Source organism: Typopeltis vanoorti, chromosome 1 (assembly GCF_054136105.1).
Source record: "Typopeltis vanoorti isolate ZY-2024b chromosome 1, IOZ_Tvanoo_1.0, whole genome shotgun sequence".
NCBI lineage: Eukaryota > Metazoa > Arthropoda > Arachnida > Uropygi > Thelyphonidae > Typopeltis > Typopeltis vanoorti.
The window spans coordinates 64146486-64168975 of record NC_143549.1 but is presented as its reverse complement, the minus strand read 5'-3'; the positions used below and the strand labels follow the sequence as shown (position 1 = coordinate 64168975).

General features: G+C 35.6%; 2 protein-coding genes across 7 annotated transcripts in view; one reads left to right on the top strand and one right to left on the bottom strand.

Moving 5' to 3' along the window:
• LOC150110046 (nucleoside hydrolase-like) overlaps window positions 1-15093 on the bottom strand; it is a 119239-nt gene extending 104146 nt beyond the window's left edge. For 2 of the 5 annotated variants that reach the window (XM_090397681.1, XM_090397672.1), the window contains exon 1: window positions 5281-6113. The gene's annotated coding sequence lies outside the window, so the exon portion shown is untranslated. Of the gene's footprint in view, window positions 1-5280; window positions 6114-14986 lie in introns of those variants that run through there. The other 3 variants (XM_090397698.1, XM_090397662.1, XM_090397690.1) reach the window with 3 other exon arrangements.
• The window catches only part of LOC150110045 (mitochondrial sodium/calcium exchanger protein-like), a 66078-nt gene continuing 47352 nt past the window's right edge, over window positions 3765-22490 (top strand). For both annotated transcript variants that reach the window (XM_090397641.1, XM_090397631.1), the window contains exon 1: window positions 3765-4019. The gene's annotated coding sequence lies outside the window, so the exon portion shown is untranslated. The remainder of the gene's footprint in view (window positions 4020-22490) is intronic.

Genomic DNA, 22490 nt, shown 5'->3' with positions numbered 1-22490 from the left:
ACACTAACCAAAACTTCGAAAAGAAATTTGCTGAAGAGTTTTAGATTTCAGAGAAAGTAAACATTGGGGGATTTGGGAAAGTGAATATGTTTTTGTCAAAATTCAATGAAGACGCAACAATAAACCTTCAAGAGTAGGAAGTATGTTGGATCATGTTTTACATCTTAGAGAACAAATATGGTATGTGTAGACGGCGAATTTTCGTGATGCAATAAATAAATTTCAGGACAAAAAAAAAAAAAAAAAAAAAAAAAAATCAAGTGATAAAGTCGGTATCTCACGTATACAAGTGGACTTTACCCATGACCAGCCGTACATGGGTAAAGGTCCTTGCATATCAACAATGGGGAACCACCTGTTGATGTCTCCGTTAAGTGCCCAAATGGAATTTCCTCTTAATTAAAATCTTAATTAAAACCTACACTATCATATACATTTTACTATGAAAAGTCAAATCACTTAAATGGGCTAATTTTAAAGTGGCAAGCAATGCAGCTGAGGCTATGAGACCATTAGTGCATTATATCTGTAAATTGGTGTCTACCACTGGCTAGTCTGGCTGTTTTTTCGAAATGAGAAACTTGAGTTTCAATGGGAGAAATTCTACTACATCCTTATAAGACCGGATAGTTCATCTTCATTAGAAAAGCCCTCATAAACGTTCTTTGCGTCGTAGACTGTAAGCGCTATCATTACCGAATGTAGTTATTGCTACGAGTTTCCCTCCTAAGGGAAGAAAACCTATAGAAGCACAGTTCGACTGGATAGTATAAGTAACTTTCTTTTACTATCTGATTTTTACTTAGAGACATCTGTTTAAAACAAGACAAAGAGATAACTTTGAGAATATGCATTCTAAGCACTTTAAAAGTCACGCTTAGCGCGCCATAAAATACTACTAAAATAAAAGTGAAGTCACATATAAATATCGAATGATAATAATATTCAAAGATTAGGACGAATAAAACTTTATATGGAGAATACTGGTTCATCTGAAGCTCAATTAGCAAGATTTCTTCTTGCAAATCAGACAAATCCGCTAGTGTAAACACACACACACACACACACACACACACACACACACACACACACACACACCGTTTAGAGAAATATATACGTAATTGTAGCTTTACTGCACGGGTACTAACTCTAAACCTTAGAGGGCTACTCTATAGCGACTCTATATACACTGCTTAGAAAGAAGTTAACGTACATCTCCTGGGCAAGGCGCATCGGTCTATTTAACAAGTCGTGTTTGTAGCCGATATAAATTGGAGGAATATGATGCTCCTAAGTCATTGCAACTGTGTCCTGGTGAAATGCAAGAAGAGAACTGACGGAGTTTGAAAGAGACATTGTGATAGGATGTCATGTTACAGGCCTATCTGTTCGGCAAATTATTGCCAAATTGGGCCATCCAAGGCCAATAAGCAGTGATAACATACTCAGATGGGAGCACACGAAATCAACTGTAAGTGTTAACCGCAGTGGACGACTCACCGAACATGACCATAGCATGCTACGAACGATAATATATAACTGGGCATCGAGTGGAACACGAATCTGCACAAAAACATCCAGAACTGAGGCTCACAACACGGGTTTCCATGGTAGGACCGCAATATGCAAACCCCACATTACCCGAACCAGCATGCAGCGTTGCCTTCAGTGATGCAAAGATCGTTTATAGTGGAACGTGGAAGCTTGGCAAGCTGTGTTATGGAGTGACGAAACACGCTACACCCTCTACCTAGCAGATCGACTGGTGTGGCGGATGCCTGGTGAACGTCTCTTACCAGAGTGCGTAATCCCAACTATAAAATTCGCCTATTTTTTCCTAGTTTAGTCTCGGAAGTCTGTGGTTTCACGAACATTAATCTCCGAGAGGTTTCTGAACATTCTACAATGCAATGCTTCCTAATTTGTGGCGTTTGTAAGAACAGACCATGTCTCTTTCAGCAAGACAATGCAGGTTGTCATAAAGCTGCTGCTGTAACTTTCCAGGCAGTGTACAAGTAGAATATTCGTTCTACTACAGGGGTCGGCAAACTTTTTAGACCATTGGCCCCTTCATGGAATCCTTGATCGCTCATCGATCCCATCATGTTAAATAAATGAAGAAATGTTATCAATAATAAATTTCTCAATTTAAAAATAACAATTCCTTCACTCTTTTACTTTATTACTGCTTCTCGATAAGAAATATTTAAAGAAATTTAAAGAAAATACTTAAGGAAATTTATAAAGAACATTAAAAAATTAAACCCCCTTTTGAATCCTAAACATCTACCGACCACTTGGATAGCCACATCGACCCCTGATCTAGTAAGGAGACTAGTCATAAAGATATTTCGTGTCAAAATTTATTTGCTTAGGCTTTTGTAAAGGATATAATAAACAAGAATACTGTGTAATTTCTTGTCTAGTATAACATACTTTGGGAACAAATGGAAAAGATTTTAACTCTGATTCTTATCCATAGTATTTAATAATATGCTGAAACTATTTCAGTAGTTCTATGTGAAAAAGAAAAAAAAAATCTGTGCATTGATTCAATCTTATAGATTTCTTCTTGACTCGAGTTCTATGATGTTTTAATAATGGTCGGCTTTAGGCTGCAATAAAACATTTGATAAAGTTTTGGAAGATTTTGATGAAGAAAAGAAAAAAACAAATCTATATAAATATTTCTTGTAAAATCAAAATCATTAAATTAAATATAGTATTTAATTTTATGATCCCAATTTGGCTCCGAATTTGCTACGGCGAGGACTGGTCCTTGTACTTGTCTCATTTGAATCCATGTCTACTTCAAATGAAGAAGCAGTGTATCTAGGGATTTTTTTTTTTGAATTAATATTTTATTGGTTTAATTTCATTCTCTGAGCAAATAATATAATTTTTGGAACTTTTATGGAGACATAGGATACACCGGGGCGTAGGGCTTGACCACCTTATCCTGTGAACGGTTTGAGATCCGATGATTAATAAACCCTCGACACCGCAAGGTAAAAGAAGGTAAAAGGAAGATGAGGGAGAGATGGAGACACTGTAAAACAGTCCAGACTATGATTTTGTAATAAACGCCCCCCCCCCCGCCTAAGCTCAAGGCTTCCACTCAGAGCTTTTACATTATCGCGAAAACTTAATATTAAGTGTGGTAATTAATATTAAATACAACGCCAGAACTATACGTGGAGCTGGTGCTGCATTCTGTCAATTAATTAATCGCAAAATTTTATTTCGAGTATATATATATATAAAATAAATATAGAGAACTATTGCCGATTACATTCTACAGTATAATAAATACACTGCGTATATAATTGTGTTGATTTCGTTAGCTTCTAAAAGTTAATTCATGGTAGTCGTTTACTATCTGTTTTAATTCAACAGATGTGGAAAATCCAACATATGTTTTCATCGTTTGATGAGACACGCTATCAGTAACTAGGATAGCAGAATTTTGTTTGTTATTCTTACAACGGTTGAATGTATCGAAGCGTAGAGAGAGAGGAAAATAAAAATTCAAATTACCGCTTTTCTACGAAAGCTTTTCATTTATCTCTAGTTCCCTGACTTTGTCTACTTCCGGAAATCTTGTTGCTAATGTGAATGCAACTTCCGTTAATGCGCAGAAATTGTAGTGACGTCTACACGTTATCAAAACTCAAGGCTAAACTCTACCTGTGGAATTTCTGCTATAAATACGAGAGTTAAAGAGTGTTGCGGGTTTCTTCTATCGCGGTGACAGATGGCGCTATTAAAGAAATGAAATGATACCCGATAGAAGAGAAATAGTACAAAATTTTAATACAAGCAGCTATTGGAAAATTTATGACTGTTTGCGGGTTCGATTTAATTATAATGGTATTTTGTGATGCATACATCCGTCATAACGTGCTGGGTCTAGGAAAGTAAGTTAATTAATGGGAAAAAACGGACATTAAAATATCCTAAATCAAACAAGAAGGGAGAGCTACTTATGTGTTTATTATTCCCTGGACTATGTGAAGTAGGTAAGCGACTTCAGTGACTCCATTCATTAATTTTCTGTATTCTAGTATGCTAATTAACTTTTATCGATTTACCGGCACTTCTCAACTCTTTATTTAAATATTTCCCACCCTCTTTTTAGTCGACTATCTGTCGACTAAAAAGGGGTGGGAAATCCAAATGTATTAATACAGATGGATATATAGGTATTAATTAATACCTCCACATCCATCAAATGTATTAATACAGACTATCTTCATAAGACTTAATAAGTTAGACTACCATGAATGTAACAGTCAGATTTGTAGATGGAAAAAAAAAAAAAAAACTAATCTAAAACAAATGTATAGTTGTTGAAGTTGAGATAATTTATATCAGAGACAGAATGTTTAATTGATTTTCTTTTTCAATAAATAATATGGGGTGTTTGAAAAATAAGAAGCCTAAAATGCAAATAGGAAAGTAAGTACAGCTGTTGCTTGCTTGTCATTCTGCTTGGTGTATACTTAGATTACTCTTTCAGTGACGTGCTTGTGCAATTATTTTTCATTTATTATTTTAGAAAAACAATGTGGCATATTTTTATGAGATTGCACTCATGGAAGGTTGTATACTTAACATAGTACTGTGAATGAATTAAGGGTTAGATAATCCTAAAACCATACTTTGCAAAACAAGTTGTCGATTGGCAAAAACGTTGATGTATAGCAGAGATTCCCAAAGTGGAGAGTTGTTTTTTTTTTTTTTGCGGGGGGGGGGAGAAGAGTTAATATAAAATTTTTAACCACGTATGCTTAGATGTTTTTAAGTTTGGTTCAGGTAGTTTTGATGACATCGGATACTGTCATAGAGACTTGGCGACTGTAGAAAGTAAAGGATATGCGTTCTTATAAATACTTCGAGAATGTATTTTTGAAATTTACATTCGCTGATAATATAACATATGAGATTGACTTTTTTGCAATAATACTTTACATCTGAAAGTTTATATTTACGTTATATTATATAAAGTTTATAAATTGTAAATTAATGTTCATGTCTGGTCTGTTTATATGTAACTGCTTTGGAAAAACAGCGTGAAATGGATAAAAATATTTTTAGGGAGGGGGAAGGTTAATCTCTGATGCATAGGGTTCTCCAGGCCAAAATATTTTAGCGCAGTTCTTATCTATGCACAACAAATAACATAAAAATAAATACATTTTATAAACATGACAAACATTAAACCTAACAACTGTCAAAGAAATATTTCATTTCAAAAGCAATGTATTTAAAACTGCGTACCCCTTCATCACTCGAGTATTTTCAGCATCAGCTGTGATTTCAATATGTAAGATTTCTTTGGATTCCTAATAGTGAAGTCATTGAAACGAACTGGCTGTAGCAGGGGCAAGATAAGTCTGAAGTGACATTAGTTTAATGTGGCTGAGCATATACATGAACCTAAATAAATGGTGAGCTAAGAATAGTGACCCGGCTGGTTTGTCGTTAAAAGCAGAAGTCATGACTTATGATTCTGGATGAAAGAATGGTGTAGTATTCCAATGACAAGTATGACGTAACAAAAAACATACCTTGGGCAGAGTATAGTCTCACCTTTGCTTTCTCATAGCCAGACAGTGAGGAAGATCATTGCTTCTGGCCCATGCGATACTATCTGCAGTCGACGGCTTGGAAGCATAACACAGCTAAAGACACTCACTGATAAACGTAGTAACTTGATTTTTGCAAACAAACAAAATATCCTTCAAATTATCATTGCATACACATCTCCAGAAAGTTTGGGATTCATCGAAGAAGGGCTCTTAAAGGTGATGAAAATGCCTTGTACTTCGAAATCATTCGTCGAAGACTCACTTGAGATACCTAATCCACGCCGTAGAATGCAGGGCTGAACTGGGGTCAATTTGGCGGTTCTCCTGATTTAAGTTAATTAGGTTCCGAGCAATGTATATTAAATAATATTAAAATTGTATTACATTTTGGAAGAGGCCAACTAGGGCATATCTTCGAAATGTGAACTCAAAACATTAAGAAATCTAAGATACAGAATATAGCACAATATTCTAACACTAGCTCGCTTCTGCTAGAATTCTTTGCGTTTACAGTTCAAGCCTACGCGATACTACTAGCATATTTGTAATAAAATTTTTCGCATGCGCGGAGTCGCTTATTTTCATGACCTCGTGCTGGGTTTTTCGTCTGGTATATGACTTGGAATGGCTTCAAGCAAAAATATCAATATTTACTTTTAGGGTCTGTAAATATATTAAGCTGAACCTGTATATTTTAATATTTCAGGGTAATATTATGTAGTCGATTCTCAGTTTAGGAAACAAAACACAGTTATAACAAATCCTATTAAACTGCCTTGTGGAAAAATGCTGCTCTAAAAGAAACTATTATTCAATACGGATTTGCTGTATTGACTCGCGTGTATATCAATGTCTTCGAAACTATTTTAATGAAAGTTTTAGAAGCACGGTTCTGAGTGTAAGAACATTTGATCCACAGTAGGTAGAATTTCTGTGCAATCTAATTCTTTAGATGCCGACGAGCTGTCATTTTTGTGCCGAGAAATGCTGACGTTTAAGCAGAGGAAATCCAATCGCTCTCTCTAGAGACCTGCTCGTTATTGAAGTTAGCCTAAAGAGGGAGGTTAGAAATAAGAATCAAGTTTTATTAGCATCGAAATGGGCATGAGATGTTCCCTGTAATGCTTAAGTTTGACTCTACTGGTTCGCTTTCAGAAAACAATAGCGTCACCGAAGTTGCACAACTGTGACTTACACTGGCAGTAAACTATACTGTATTTGTCCACGCAGGCAGTACGGCAGCTATTGATTTTATAAGCGTCTCCGTAACACAGCTGCAAGGGCGACTCGTTTGTCATTTAACATTTGGTTCGAATTACCTAGACAATATAAGCCTATTTTTATCAGATTTAAAGGAGGAGTGAGCCATGTAAAAAAAAAAAAAAAAAAAAAAAGTGGTCAGAGGCGCGATAAAACCAACCAGTCGATTTCTTGGTGGGAGGGAATTATTTCTTGATATTAATAAAGAAATATTCCTAATATCTGTTAATGCTCATTACAAGAAAATCTCAGTTGGAACTGGAGGTAAAATTTAAAAATTCCACACCGCACTTTTCCAGAAGTAATCTAAAGTGTTGTTGAGTACGCAGTGACATAAATTCCTAGCTGTAAAGCATGTTCAGTAAATGTTTCTATTTTTGAATGCCATAACTGAACAAATTGGAATTCTTTTAGAATTACTCGATATAATTTATACTTTTTAACTCGTATAATTATTGCTGTTCATATATCTTCATTTATGACGCTCTAGTCATAAAATATATTATGTTTACTACTCATTACGAGAATTATTGTGAAAATTATATAGAAGCATGATGGAAATATTCCTTTGTGAGGGGGCGCCACCGTATAAAGTTTGGAAACATTACAGGAAAACAAGTATCGCACAAGTACAGTATGAACTCCTATGAAAAGAACCGCTCTGTGTGTGCAGATAACGTTAAATAGGCCGCACGTGGAACTTCCTGATGCAAAAGGAAAAAACAGAAATACCAATATTGTGCTCGTTATAGTAGTGTCAAAATAAGAACTATTTAAACTAATAGTTTTTTTTCTTTGATTTAAAATCAATTAAAGCAATCCATTCTCGCTTTAGATTACTTCATACTTGATTATTGGCTTTGCTTGCCTTCCTCGAATGTGCTACTATAGTTTAAACTGTTGAATATAAACATCTTCAACAATGAATTAAATTACGCTGCTTTCTTTTATTTAAATGTAAATGTTTTCCTTAATGCTTGCCTTGTTGCATTCACTTTGACACTGTCCTGTGATAGGTGAAATGTGCGTGGAAAAGTAGATTTTCTTTTTAATTACTCTGTGTACTATCTGCTGTCTAATTTCACATATTGAACATAATTTAGATGTTCCTTACTCTACAGAAGTAACCATTTGTGAATACAAAAAAGAAATAGGAAATAAATACTGATCTATCATTGTATGTAATGAAGGTCTCTCGATTTGGTAAACGATTGTTTACTGAATCGAGAGACCTTCACGAGTCTGACTTTCATATTTAATGGCAACAACAGATAAAAGCGCGCACTATAATCTGCTGGTAATCATGTTCGGAAAGATATAGTCATTAAATTATTTCTTAAAGAGGTATGCTTCGATTGATACCGTTTTAGTGCGACATCACTCTTCATGCACGCCAATGGGTGATAATCAGAAGAAGAAAAAAATCCCTTGATTTAAAGCAACGAAATACTTTTTTTGTTTTTTTAATATATACATATACATTAAACTTAAACTTTCCAAGAAGGTTTGAGAGAGGACAGGTTATTAATCTGTGCTAGATTTCAAAGTTAATTATAATGCAAACTAAAATCTCTTGGGGGTCAAGATTAAGATTTTTCTGCTGATGAAATAAACTACACAAGAGGTATCCAGAATGACAAGTTTGATGCCATTAGAACTGCATTCTTTAAAAAAAAAAAAAAATCAAAATCATGAAGTTAACAGTTTTGATCTTTAAATAATGACGAGGATGGTCTCCGCATAAAAGAAGACAATGACAGAAGGTAGAATAGACAGCATGCTGGTTTAACTAGCGAAGGAGTTTTGATTAGCATATGTTATTGAGGATTAAAAAAAAAGTTTGAAATTGTGATATAATGGGCCACGTCAATTTGTCTGTCTGTAAACTGCGTGTGGTGTTCTGGATGGCTTGCCTGTTTTGAAGGATGAAAAACCCGAGTTTGGGGGGGGGGGAGTAAAACGCTGCTACGTCAGCATGAGACCGGCTAAACTATTTAGTAGTGTATTAGAAAGCAGTAATAATAATTCTTCGCATCCTAGACGGAATGTGAACTTGGGGATTTCCAACCGAATGTCATCGTCGAAAACAAAAGGGGGAAAGAATTGACGTAATTACAGTACAAAATGGCTTTCTCGTATTCTTACGAATATGCTGATTTTTCTGCCCAATCTTATAACAGAAATTTTCAAGAGCGTGAGGAAGAATAAAGCCTTTGTAACACTCCCCTCTTTGTTATTACATATCAATCCGATGACTCGTTGGTTTTTGATGTTATGCGTAATAACTGGAATACTCAGCAAAACTTCGTGTTTTCAACTTCTTAAATCGGGAATCCCCAATAATATTTTAAGGCTAAAGTGAAAATTAACAATACGTTGCTCGCTAATTATTGTGGAGTGTTACAAAGACTTGTGAAATAAACCAGCCTCATTACAACCACAAAACTGCCATTTATGCGAATTGCAGAAATACTTGCCGATGCATAAACGATTTTTTTTAAAAAAAATAATAAAATATTTCTTTAGTCATCTTAATTAATAGCTTTATACCGTCTTTACATTGCTGAAATTTTGCAATTATACAAACAAAAAAAAAAAAAAAAAAAACGTTAAATCATCCAAAATAATGGCGCTGTGAAGTACAAATCAACGGATAGTAATTCATTTCAAACTAAGTTTAACTTCAGCTGCACAGTACAACTAATGAGAGAATTCGTCACCTGTGTAGCACTCCGGAATAAGATTGCTGATTATCGAAAGAATTATCGGTAAGCTATAATTTCATATTTGACTATGGTAACGAAACATTGAAGGTTTTAAATCCAATAAGTGCGATAGCATTATTGTCATATACACTTATATGAGATCATTCATTTAGTGATACTTAATTTTCCGTTCAAGTCGTCAATTTTACATTTATGAGTCAATAAGATACGACGACATGAATCTAAGTTCGATATTCACCGTTACTCTGATCGTCTGCTAATCTACTCTCGTCCATAGTAATCATCATGTTTCAAGTCCTTAACTTTTCTTGGTTATTTTTGTCATCAGGGGAGGAAATAAAAACGTAACGAGAAATGTGAACTTAATATTTAGTTCACTAAAGCCGTTGGCAAGAAAAAGGAGAGAGAGAAGGGCGGGGGGGGATCGTTGGTAACGAGAGTAGACGCTATAGTATGGGGAGTGATGATATTGAAGGACTACTGGAAGTTCTACAATGAAAACTGCTATATGCAACACTAGACTCTGATACGGTATCATTCTAGTCACCCATATATAGGGTCTAGCTTATGCGGGTATATACAGTAATTCCTCGATTAATGCACCCCCAATTAGTGCGTCGTTTTTTTTCGATACCCAAATTCGATAAGTGCGCCTATATACATCTTAAAAATAAATGTTACAGATTTTAAAAATTTTCTATCTATACATTTTTATGGCTAACTTTTAAAAAATCCCTCACCAGAATGAAATAATTAGTTACCGATTTAAAACATTTTACAAAGTTATTTTTAATGGCATACTCACTACTTCCATGTATACTATGTTCCAAATTTTTACCGCCAAAATTTATGTCGTCTGCTATAGTATGTCCACAGATTCGAGACCATTCGACACTTCTGCGCATGTCGCAAAAAGAAGATCCATTCCGATAATAGGGTAATCAATCCGTCTTCTGGGATGAGTTGTTTATTATTACACGTCTGAAAATTAACTTCTCTCTTTATGATCATTGTAGTTTTTAAAGTGGTAACTATTTTGCTTGTATAATAGTTGGGAAATTTGATCTATAAAGCACGTGATTTCGCGTGCTGACGTCCAATTCGTACGTCCTTCATTTCTTTCTCCCCTTCAATGATAACGTCCAAGAGTTAATTAAATCTCATTCTGAAGAATTGAGTGATTCCGACCTGCTAAATTTAGATGCACAGCGGGAAGATCCCGAAGAATATGAAGAAAATTTAACCACTGATCGTCAGTCAAAAGAGATTTCACAGAAACAATTTGAAAATATTTTTCGTACAATAGAAGTTTTTAAGCAGCAATGCTTGAGGCTGACCCTGATGAAGAGAGAAGCAGTAAAATTTGCGGAAGAGTAGAAGAGGCAATAGGGTCATAGCGTCGGTTGTATGAAAAAAAGAAACAAAATACCCGGCAAACTACGTTAGCTAAGAAATAGACTAATAATAGACTCTATTTGTTAAGAAATAGACTAATAAATTTATATTCTGAATATTTTTTTTTGTCTTTCAGCTTCATGGTTTTCCTTTAACTAGACCCTGAGACATACCCTAATTCTTTTATAAAAAAAGAAATCTGAGGAACGAATTATACATTTTTCCATAAGTTATTATATACGATTAGTGCGTTTTCGATTAATGCGCCTGTTTTAAAGAACGCATTAAGCGCACTAATCGAGGGATTGCTGTATATATATATATATATATATATATATATATACACACACACATACACACATCTGACCCACAAACGAAGAGTCGCAAGACGTATATAGCTCCTCATGGTGGAGTGTGGGTAAAGCCAAACCCAGTATAGATACAGTATGCATCGAAAAAATGCTCATAACCTTTCACCCCAAAATGTTATGCATTTGGGGGTGAAAAGATTACCAGCTGTATATCACATTGGTGGAACTGTACTCCACGAAATTGAAGAAGCAGAGACATGGGAGTTAAATTTTAGGGGGCACATAGCCAAAGTGGCTAAGGCAGCTCATCAAATTACTTGGTTACTGAAGAATACTTTGACAAGCAGAGTCAAACAAGTTATTATTCCTCTTTATCGAGCCTTGGTAAGACCCTATCTTGCCTACTGCGCTCAGATCTGGGCGCCAGGGTATCTTGGCGATGAGGTGGAGAGGATAAAGAGGTGACTGACCAGGATGGTAGTAGGTCTATGGAATGAACTTTACAAGAACAGGCTGAAGATTTGTGGCTTACAGAAACTAGTTGAAGGTTGAAAAGGGGTGATATGATTGAAACATTCAAATTACTAAGGGGTTTTTACGATTAATTCAGAGGAAATTTTTCAGAACAGATCTGGTGGCGGGAGAACTAGGGATCATCCATGGAAACTGAGTAAGAGTGCAGTTAGCAAGGTTGTTAGCACCATTCTTTTTTTTTTTCTTGGAGAGTAGTGAATGAGTGGAATAGGTTACCAGAGTCTGCTGTGCTTGCCATGACTGTGAATGAGTTCAAAGCAAAGTATGAGGGATACTGCGCAAAAGTTGGATAGTTCTTGACATGATGTGTAGGACCTCCCTTGATGGATCTAAGGACTCTTTGGAGTTGCCCATAATAATAATAAAAACGTGTACATTATTATAAAAATGAATTTTGATCCGCTACTTCTTTGAATTCGGATGTTATGGTAAATTACAAATGCATAAGCATTCTGTAATACTCCCCCCCCCTCCTCCATGAAAAGCAGCTGAGAACTATAGCACTGTATCTGATGGCGGTGCCCTTGTCTAGATAGCTCCGTTGTGGATATACAGCGTTACCATTATCTCAACTGCTAGAATGTAGCTTTTTTTAATGTAACTCATGTGATGGGGTTGAAGACTAAGATTTCTTGTGATTTTTTTAAAATATAAAATTCTTGTATTAATCATAATTAACTACAAACCACGGAACTGCACAACTCAAGTTTGACAAACATGAACTAGACAGTCTATGACAAATGGTTCCGGGAAGAGCGATAGATCATTCTATCTACTCGTACGTGTAGGATGTACAAATAATTACACACAAGAAATCAGAACGAAAAATGTATTGAGTTTTTAATTAAAAATAGATGTTTTATTTTGGTCATTTAAGTTATAATAGAAATTCAAAAATTTAAGTGAATCCTGTTTAAGAAAGAGTAAATTATATTAAATCATATATTAAAAACCCAAGAAATGTTCCGATAAGGGGAAGGAATTCTGTCAATTACTTCCTAAAATTCTGAAAGTAATATATGGATCAGACCTTACTCCACCAGATTTTGCAAACAGCCAGAGAGCACAGAGTTTTGGAGGAGTTTCCCCTCCCTTAAACTCGGGTTTTTCATCCTGCTAAGCAGGCAAACAATCAGAAGAACACACGATTAAGCACGCTGGCCTCATTAGTTGATTAGACAGAAATAGTTCTTAAAATCTTCATCCTATTAAATGATTGAAGTTTCCTGAAAGTAAGATTACTTCTCACCATTTTAAAAAATGAACGTGTACGTTTCTAGATCGGTACCCGTCGAATATAAACCAATGTAGGATCTAACAAAAGCACTCGTCCGAAATAAAATTCAGTAAACAAAACAGTAGCGGAGGCGAAGTGAAGCTGACAGGTGGAGTCGAGTGCCAGCAGCACTGGCAATACCACAACATTTCTCCTCGACAGGTTTTGTACATGAAAACAAGTATTTCATCAACTATCTCTCCGTAGGTTACGTTTTCCGTGCCATATCTCCCGCCCTTTGACTACAAATAAACCAAAGGCTAAGCAGATATTTTTCATAACATAGAATGACAATGCAAATATAGACTGCTTAAAATTAATGTGTTAACAACAGATGTATTTTAATTGATGCCTTCAGAGTTTTACAACGTATTGAATGCGCTAAGCATGATAAACAAAAATGGATAATGATAATTAACATTTTTACAGATTAATTAATGCATGGGCATTTTTTACAGATCTATCAGTGCAGCATGGAGGTCTTAAGGCAGAAGGAACTTACATTCTATTGACAAATGCCTATTGCAAAATATGGTGATGCATTTAATTTTTTAAGAGGATATGAACATTAGATGGATTTAAATTAATTATATTTATTGATTTACACTACTATACCAATTTTAAGAGCTCCCATGTGCTTCCGTGACGTACTCGCAATGACGACATAGCGTTCTTTTGTGAAAACAGGTGCTCACACTGGAAATAATCTTCGGAAATGTATTTCATCCCACAAAACTGGCAAATCAGCCCCAGGACACATTCAGTTAACAGACATATTGGCTTCATAATTTTAGTTCTTAGGTCGTAATTCCAATTAAATCGCATCACGAGGGATTTTTTATTTTTTGGAGAAAACGGATTCGAATTCCTTCTGGGAACTAATTACGGACTTATAAGTTCAAGGGCAAGCGAGTTAGTCTACTAGCGGAGAATTCATGGTTTTATTCTCGAAAACGACAGACAAGACACAATTGACAGACTGATCTCATAACTGATTCTGTACTGATCTCAACTTTATTTGCTTCGTCTGGCATCACACCAATCCTCCATCGCCGTTAAATTTTCGAAATAATAAATTTTCATGTTTAGAATTTTTTTTTCCAAGAACATTAGTTACCCAGTCAATTAGTTCTCCTCCAATTATCCCTAATTAGTAAGCCTGATTTTATAAAAAGAAATGTTTGAACTCTAACTATTGTTCGACCACAGATGCTAGAACTGTGGCTGGCACGGTGCCAAGAAGAGTCGATTTATGTAGAAAGGGAGAAAGGAATAAAGCGATAAACGAATTCGTCACCAGCAGGCGAAATTACGTACTTTAAAATTTCCCAACTGTTGCACACTTGAAATCAAGTGGTAACCATGTTGCACAACATGGTTACCACTTGAAAAACTAGAATTTTCATAAAAGAAAAGTTAATATTTCGACGTATAATAATAAACGCTCATCATTGATTACCCTATTATCAAAATGGATTCGCCTCCTTCTGCAAGTGCGCAAAAGTGTCGAGGAGTCGTATCTGTAGTCTTGATTTTTTAAATAGGATATATAAATGTTTGTTGTATGCCATTTGCTTTAATCACTAACGAATAATCCCAATACATTGTATACGCACTGCCAAAACGAGTTAAAATGTGCTTTATACTCGGTGATTTAATGGCCTTGGATACTGCGAAACTATATTGTATGATGATATTTAAACTATAAAATCAAATACTATTAGGTGTAGTTGTATTTGTCTTATCGGCACGTGGATAGACATATCTGGGACAGCAACACTTTAGAGATCATTGACATTGATTCTTGGCAATTTCAGGAAGTGTTATGAAACCATCGCGGAAGTGAAAACACCACCACTGTGAATAAGACAGATAAAAAAAGAAATCTCTCACCTACAGAGTAGATATTTCAGTTGAACAGATGGGTCTACTTAAAGTTACACCGATATTATCAACAATCGGAATGGTCACTTTGGAAACAACGAATTATCAGCGACTGGAAATATACTCTGGTTTTTAGATGCTCTCTCTTGACTACTATAGAAGCGCGATATTTGAGTAGTTGCTACCATCCGTACTGTTTACCCGACGCTGGTACAAGTCAAGGTCCGCGAGCATTTCGCAAGGCCAAGGACTCGCGCGCGCGCCAAGGTCAGCAGCTTTGGTTTGACAGAAGTAAGACCTTAAAGGTCTTGAGAAAAGTGGCCACTTCATCCATTTGGTGTTGACAGTGTTATGTTGCTAATGTCTGCCCCTTTTTTTTTTAATAATCAGCGGGGAGAAACTGAGAAATATTTGTCAGATTTTTTGGAGATTCGAGAATTTACTTTAAATTCTCATCTGCAATAATAACAGCATTATATCTGGGTTATGCTCTATTTAACTGAAAATTCTCCATGGTTCTGATTTCTTGGCAGACATGATTATTCGAAGTCCTCTAGCGGTTTGTACTTATTATATATCCCATCATAACAGACCGAGGCTACCGTATCATTTACAGTCTTAGTGAACTAATTTATCTGTCCTCCGTTTTCCCAATTAATAAACACATTTTCGGTGTAAATTGGGTTTGAACTACAGTAGTAGTAGTAGTGGGCATTTTCAGTGATGTAACTAGAGCTTTTGCTGCCCGGGGCGGTCCCTGAATTTGTCGTTCGCCCCTCTCAATACACACCAAAAATACTACAGAAAGTCAAAACGACGTATAGGGAAATAAATTAAAACACTGTTTATTTTTGGAGTAAAAATTTAATTCCAACATTCTAAAATGTTATTTTTCTTGCTTTTCTGTTAGCAAACTCGTCGAAGTCTATTTCATAGTAATGAAAGTAATTCTTAATCAAATTTTATTTAGAAAACTCCTCTCACAACTAGCAACACTTACAGCAATTGTGAGGAAAATTTGCAGTAGTATTATAATATTTGGAAATGAGTTCTCGAGACTGTATTTTAGAATTAACTGCGAAAGTTCAAAAAGGTTCCAAGTGTTGCCCGGGAAGATCTGCCCTTCCCTAGCTATGCCTCTGGGCATCTTACACCACAACTATTAAAAGCCGAATACGTTGTCATGGAAACATTACGTCATATCTGTCTCCCGAATGAAACTGAATTTCATAAATAAATATTTGAAACTAGATCACCGCGAGTGTGGCTTGCCGAAATATCGCTATTTCATAACATTCTTATTTGGCGTTGTACATAACACCTAAATGTGGTGTACGCATGATTTGTTGCTATGAACAACGTCACGTCCGTCTTAAACAGCCAAACAAACTGCTCCAATGTGCGATATTGTCGGTTAATTTGTCTATTTGTTCCTGATATTAAATACGCAAATGACTAATTTAAAGCACCTTCATACTCCAGGTGGAAGAATGACATGCCTTTCGGATGGAAAGACCAGGGTTTGAATCCCATGTAAGAGGAGGTAAGGAACATTTATCACTGCTTTTCAAGTGAAGGGCAGTTTTTAATTTATTTTAAGGAAATAAATCGGCTCCTTTAAGGTATTATTAGGCTCTCTTAATAAAAGCTAACCCTAGCTTCGAAGTCTATGGGATGACACCGCCTCAGTTATTTCCTTACCATCGTTATTGCTTTATTAAAAATACTGTTATGTTAGCTTATCAAAAGAATGAGTTCGCTTTGTACTGAATTTTCTGAACTGAATGAATTGCACTGCTTTAATCGTGTGTGTAAATACCCTGCATGATAATCATAAGTGTATATTCATCAGAAATATGTTTTAATTACGTAAACTTCGAAAAATTATTAATGGCACGTAACAACCCCCAAGGACTCATCGGGAGTGGGGGGGGGGGCATCCCATTCCGTACAGCCTTAAATTTATACTTAATCCTCTATTTACAACTCACGCCACCACACACACACACACACACACGCGCGCGCACTAGGGGCGTTTCCCCCTAGCGCCTACGGCGCCCAATTCCCCCTGAGTTCCGGACTGGTAGGCCGATTCTCCTTGAATTCTGATGACTAGAATTTTGAAGACTTGACACTCAGGGTAGCCCTTGAGTCTCAAAACATTTCAAAAAACGTGACAAAAAAAGGCTTATCATTTTATATATATATATATATATATATACAGGGTGTTCGGGATAAATTTGACATATTTATAATTAATTATATTTTTCCGTAAGTTACATGTATTAACACACACTTCTCTTCATTTAAAAGTTTGGACCCTTCTTCATTCATATACAAGATGTCAGAAAGGATGGATAGCTGGAACCCACCTGAATCATGGAAGAGAATAACTTGTATCATGATGATTCGTGCCCGCCATCAAAATAAGGATATTACGACTGCTGCCCAATGCTCCCTGAATACAGTAAAAACAATCAGGCATGAACTAGAGACTTGCAATGGTGACTACGAGGATGTAGCAAGAAGAAAGATCCCTAGCAGACGATCTGATTGCGTTCGTACAGCAGAATTCCTCGCAAATCTGCAGGAACAGGTGTTGAAGAACCCTGGCATTGGAATTCGGGCTTTGTTCGTGGAGTTGCTAACTGTAGTCAAGCCCTGGATAACAAGGGTAGCCAATGGTAGGCCGTATGTATGGCAGCAGGATTCGGCCCCTTGCCACACCTCTGGGAAAAGTCAAAAATGGTTGTCTGAAAATTTCTACGACTTCACCAGTCCAAATGTTTGGATTCCAAACTCCCCAGACCTTAACCCCATGGCTTATTTTGTATGGGGCGCAGTTGAAAAAGACACCAATCGCACTTCCAGTAATACAAAAGCCCAGTTAATGGATAAAATTAAAACAGTTTTTGCGGCCCTTCCCAGGGAGACTGTAGCATCAGCTTGTTCGAGGTTCCGAAGCAGAATTGAAGCTGTGATCGATGCTAATGGTGGTTATTTTGAGTAAATCTTGTTGATAGTATTGTAATTAACTCTGCCTGTAATGTTTTTTTGTCAATTCATTAAATTTAATAGATACAAAGAAGATTTTCTTTTTCCTTACGAAACTGTCAAATTTATCCCGAACACCCTGTGTGTGTAATATATATATATATATATATATATATATATATATATATATATAGAGAGAGAGAGAGAGAGAGAGAGAGAGAGAGAGAGTAGATATATCGTACATTAAACTATTTGTGTAAATTTCTTGTGTATTCTGGCCAATCTGCCTACATGAGGAATGAAACATCGGAATATCCGACAGGGGAAAAAAAATCTTACAGCTATATGAAATCAGTTAGCTCCCCTTCAATTCAATAGCATATTGTTTTTATAAACATCAGTGCAAAGAAGCGATTTCAGACTTAGTCTATCAGTAACAATGCAACATCTTTTTCAGCCATCAAATAATGTTCGAAATAGATTCTTTTTGCACACATTTTTATCCCGCATGTGCTGACTGTAATATTTATGAATGCCTTCAGATCTTGGTTGAAAAATGACAAGTAGAACAGTAACGCCCTCTGCAATAAAGCAAAAGTTTGACGAAACACGAAGTGCTTGACATATTTTTTTAATTGTTTAAGATAGACTGTGGTTCAGTGATATTGCTAACATTATTTTTAAAAATATCTGTACCAGAAATGTCAAGATATTTTTTAAAATAGTGTTAGTGATATCTTTTCGCAGCAAAAACTTACAGAGTATTGAGAACTCTGTTTTTGAGGTACTACCAAAATCTCTGCTGCTTTCTTGGAGCATTGATACCACTTCTTTAGTTCCATTAAAATAGCTGTCTTTTGAAGTTCAGAGTAAATGTAAACCAGGAAACGCATCCGAAAAACTCAGATTTAAACTTGGGCATTTGATCGTCTTTACTTGTTTTCATATCGATATTCACATACAAAAAAAGAAAAAAAAACTTATCTTCGTTTAAAGGGTGTTTTATAAAAACGCCCTCAAAATGATAAGTAAGATAGATCAATTGTCATCATAAATGACCTGATAACATTTCAAAAAACAGAAAAAAAAGATTGAAGAAATAGGTTCTTTACGTGTAGTACATGTGAAAAGCTTTTGTAACTCAATCGAAATCGACAGACTGATGGAAAAGACACTGATTCAAATATTCAAATGTGCTGCTACGTGAAGAACCTTTTAACAAAATTAATAACGGAAAAAACTCGCGTACAAAGATTATTTAATAGTATAATTTAGAACTTAGTTGCTTCGGTCTCTAACAACGACTTTTCTACCTGTGAATGCTGTGCTATACTGGTTGTATAACGTCTGACAATAATCGTAGGCTCGTACGAGTAACTACTATTGCTGATAACTATTTTTAACCTGAAATTTCAGTCACTTGAAAAATTGGAATAAATTTGATAAGCCACTCATTCATACTCTGCGGGTCAGTAGAACAAAATCAATTAAGTGAAAAACGATTTATACTTCATGTACATATTAATAACATATACATATATATATATGTTATTAATAATATATTAATAACACACGTGTGTGTGTTAAAGATACCAAGCTATTTAAAACCTGGTTTTTACTCTATTTCCAAATTAAGCAAACAGACAAATAAGTCAAGTTTGCGCCTGCACGTAATGCAAGTCTGTGTGACCCGCCAAGTAGTGCAAGGCTAGGCAACTCGTGGTAAAGGTGGAATAAGCTCTGATCACTATTCTTAATAATTACCCTTAATGCAAAGCCCATCTCCTTGAGGAGATGTATGATGCTATGCATTAAAGGCAAGGGACCACTACCCAGATCGGTTTCGACCTTTATTGAGGTCTCATCAATGGGAGCCAGGCTTAGAAATACCAAGGTTAAGTAATACAGAGCTTATAAGTATTTTACCAAAACAAGTTATCATAAGGTGCTTTGACCTTATTAAACAAAAATCTCAGGATGAGAGATAGATGTAGAAGGGTTTTTACCTTGGGTATAATATATGTTAAAGATGCCAAGCTATTTTAAACCTGGTTTTTACTCCATTTCCCAAGTAATCAAACAGAAGAATAAGTCAAGTTTGTGCCTGCATGTAATGCAAGTCTAGGTGACCTGCATTACGTGCAGGCAACTCGTGGTAAAGGTGGAATAAGTTCTGATCATTATTCTTAATGATGAGACCTCAATAAAGCTTCCCCCCCTTGCTACGCCACTGGGTCGAAATATTATCCTAAATGAATCCTAATTCAGCGAAACAGGCCGAGTTTCGAGGGCAAACTCGGCCTTTGTCACCCTGCAAACAGGTCAAAAGAACATAAGCACTTAATAAAAAGACAATCAACTGGTCTCAATAAATACAGGGTGACCTACGAGTCACGAAGGAGTTTAGACATTTAATAACTTTTTGTTTATTATTTTTATCATTTTTTGTTATAATGAAATACAGAACCTGTAGATTTTTTAAATTTGTTATGAAAACTCATATCACGTAAAAAGTTGAAGAAAAAAATATTTAAAAGTTGAAACTCCTCTTCGTTCCTTCAATCTCAAGGGACTTGAAGCTGTTCAACACACACATGAGATTTTCGAGTCACAAGATTCAAATTTCGGGAGCGCTAAAAAAGTTGCTACAGCTTTATAAAAATGATTATGGACACAAAAAAGCGTAAAATTTATAAAGAAAAGAGAAGACTGTTTTGAAAGAAATTTCAAAATTTTGATTGATTTTAAAGGCTACTCATCCATTGGATTTTTCTGAAAAAAATGCAGTTCTTTTCTTATTTGGATAAATAAATCATTGTTTAAGCATGTTTTTTTTTAAAAAAAATATTTAACATTACTATCATCATCATCAGTTTCAATGTTGAGAGCGTAATCTCTGTTTTTATTATTACGTCTATGGGAATGAAATCCCGATTGACTAGCGAGTGTCAGGAACGAATCAACTCCTAAAGTTGGGTCTGTATATAATTTATGTCGGCAAACTGACGAAGAACGCAATTTACAGGCCGAATACTATGGGTGGGCGGGAGAGAGCGTTGTGTATAGATAAACAGTTAAGTAGTAATAATGACAATGGATTGTGTGAAGTGACCTTCTACGATGAGTCCTTGAAGATGGCATAATAATTATCGTGTTTAATTAGCAGAACAGAATATGCGGAAATTCCGAAGGTTGCGAGCCACAGACTTTAATTTTTACCATCCAATGATGCTGAAACTAGAGATGATTTTTGCATAAATGTTATCTATCTGGCAGCGAGTTATAAAGGATTAATTGATGAAGAGTTAGAAAACCACTAGTTTATTGGTAGCTCTGTATTCTTCTGGCTGCTGATATGAAACATTCGAAACAAATACTTAGTGATTTTGTATACTTTAGTAATGATCATTTCAATCACAGTAAATACTTTAGTGATTTCAAACTAACTTCTCTTGTTCTGCTTGTGATAATAGAATGACAGTGATAATTAAATAATCGAATAATTAAGACTGGCGTAGTTTTGAAACACCCGATGTTTGATTGTTTTCAGTGCATTGTCTGCAGTATGCTATCCTCTAAAAGACATCAGAAAATTGCTAGTGTTATCTGCCTAATGTCGCTAATGTTTCATGAATTATTCAGAGCAGTGGCACACCCAGAGGAGGGTCAAGGAGCCCTGGCCACCTCCAAAGAAAAAAAAAAATATTAAAAACTTTTCCTAATTAAAATTCATTTTTTTAAAAAGGTATGTTGTGTCGTGTCTTCTATTTCTATACTACTTATGAATTAGCGATCATTGCAGATGCTCAGTCATTGGTCGTATGCGATGCGTAGTGTGTATTCTCAAACCGTCTACTCAACCCCCCCCCCCAAAAAAAAAAAGATTAAATCCTGAGCGCGCTCCTGGTTCAGAGCGTTTGATGTATCTAGAAAAAGAAATACTCGTATTCCTTAGCTGAAAAGCAGCATGAGTGTAGCATGTGAATGGACAGTGATGAAAGCAATGTAAAACTGTAATTTCGAGAAGCAAACAGTGAGACTACCTAAAAGTTTATGGAGTCTAATTTATGCAGTTGAAGCACATTTTCCATTAAAAACAACATTGTATAGAGAACAAAAATTAAAGATACCTTTACAAAAGGTATTACTATGAAATAGGGAGATAATTTAGAGTTTAACATATTAATGCAGTTTTGCATTTCGCATGGAAGTTGAAATGAGGACAGAATGTATGGAGAAAGTATTTTTGCTTGAGAATGAATTTTGACATCTGTATTTATACGTTCTTGAACTGAGTTCTTGAAATTAATGTGCAATACCGAGTGTATTGCACATCAATTTCGTCAAGAATTCTGAAGAATCTTCTGTAGTTTTAGGACTTTATCTCGATTTGTATTTAACCTGGATTAGTTAGATAACCACACTAGTTGGAGATAACGGAATAAAATAGAGTAAGCCTCTACAAACTATTGCACGTGCCGACTGTTCGGGTGGGCAGCCCGCTGCACCTCGTCCTCGA